Genomic DNA, 1,918 nt, shown 5'->3' with positions numbered 1-1,918 from the left:
TCTTTTGGTTGGGGCATTCAACCCATTTACGTTTAAGGTAATTACTAATAAGTATGATCCCGTTGCCATTTACTTTATTGTTTTGGGTTCGAGTTTATACACCATTTTTGTGTTTCCTGTCTAGAGAATATCCTTTAGTATTTGTTGGAGAGCTGGTTTGGTGGTGCAGAATTCTCTCAGCTTTTGCTTGTCTGAAAAGCTTTTGATTTCTGCTTCATACTTGAATGAGATCCTTGCTGGGTACAATAATCTGGGCTGTAGGTTATTTTCTTTCATCATTTTAAGTATGTCTTGCCATTCCCTCCTGGCTTGAAGAGTTTCTATTGAAAGATCAGCTGTTATCCTTATGGGAATTCCCTTGTGTGTTATTTGTTGTTTTTCCCTTGCTGCTTTTAATATTTGTTCTTTGTGTTTGATCTTTGTTAATTTGATTAATATGTGTCTTGGGGTGTTTCTCCTTGGGTTTATCCTGTTTGGGACTCTCTGGGTTTCTTGGACTTAAGACTTAAGACTATACTTTCAGGGATCATTTCTATAGTTCGTTACTAGAGAAGTTTCTCTGATCGTGTAGAGCACCAGAAACCACGAGGAAGAGATGCAGCGTTTTCTCCTGAGCGTGAAGTTGGCGTTTGGTGCTGCTTGATACAGCTGCCATCGGCCATTGATGATTGTTCTTCTCTCCCGTCTGGGAGAGTTAGAGGGAGAAAACGCCAGAAGAAAAAATCGAATCATAGGGGTTCCAGAAGAAGAAGACAAAAAGAAAGACCATGAGAAAATACTTAAGGAGATAATAGTTGAAAACTTCCCTAAAATGGGGAAGGAAATAATCACCCAAGTCCAAGAAACCCAGAGAGTCCCAAACAGGATAAACCCATGATGGCTTTTCATTCAACAGGCCTGTTTTTTAGTTTTCATAGCAAGGTGGCTTCACATTTCGTACCCCTTCACTAGCTTCCAAGAAGCCAGAAAAAAACTGCTAGGACACTTAAAAGGTACACCTGGAACTAAACGCAAGGGTACTTCTACCATATCCTATAGGTTAAAGCATTCACAGAACTCATCCAGGTTCAAGGAGCCAAGAAATGAGCTCTACTTCTTGATGGGGGAATATCCCCTCTCTGGGGGAGGTCATACTGCAGAGGGCATGTGGATTGGGAGATCTGCCACCCTGAAATGTGTGCAGTATCAAGACTCTCCTTCCCTCCAAGGGCTCAGGGTTTCTGAACTAACTTCCTCAGGAATATGAATGGACAGAGGCTATGACTCTTTTGGAGGCTAAAGTCAACCCTCTGCTCACCATATCTAAAGAGATTTTTTTAATCCTACAAAGAGGTTCTTAGAGGATTGCTGTATCTAATAATAATAAAACAGACAATCCTTTGGCAAAATTAATTAAGAATGAAGAAAAAAGACATACCAATGTTAGGAGTAAAAAGAGAGGAAAATGACAGCAAAGCTTTCTCAAATCAAAAAGGAGGTACTATGAAAAATGTCCTGCCAATAAAATGGAAAACACGGACAAAATAGAAAATTATTAGAAAACTATATAACTTACTATAGAAAACTCAATAATAGAAAAGCTTAATAATTTTATAACCATATAACAAATAGAACTAATAATTTAAAATCTCCATTATTATCTCCTCCAAAACCTTACTATAGTAGTTTTATAGGCAAGTTTTACCACAACTTCAAGGAACATATAATTCTAATATTATGCAAACTGTTCCAAAGAAATAGAAAAAAATAAGCAAAGTTCCCAACTCAATACTATAAAGCTAGAAACCTTGATATCAACAATGTATAAGATAATTCATAATAGGAAAATCATATACAAATCTCATTTGTAATACAGATGTAAAAATCCTAAATGGAATGTTAGAAAACAGTGTCAACAATACCATAAAAGTAATATATC

The 1,918-nt window shown here is 36.7% G+C and overlaps 1 non-coding gene across 1 annotated transcript; it reads left to right on the top strand.

The window, feature by feature from the left end:
* Positions 1–507: 507 nt before the first annotated feature.
* Positions 508–718, top strand: LOC138985054 (small nucleolar RNA U3). The gene has a single exon (XR_011462291.1). It is a non-coding gene; the product is annotated as a small nucleolar RNA U3 (small nucleolar RNA).
* The last annotated feature ends 1,200 nt before the right edge of the window (positions 719–1,918 follow it).

The sequence above is a fragment of the Bos mutus genome, chromosome 2 (genome assembly GCF_027580195.1).
Source record: "Bos mutus isolate GX-2022 chromosome 2, NWIPB_WYAK_1.1, whole genome shotgun sequence".
In the NCBI taxonomy this organism is placed as follows: domain Eukaryota; kingdom Metazoa; phylum Chordata; class Mammalia; order Artiodactyla; family Bovidae; genus Bos; species Bos mutus.
Note: the sequence above shows the minus strand (reverse complement) of the source record. Positions and strands in the feature narration are given on the sequence as shown.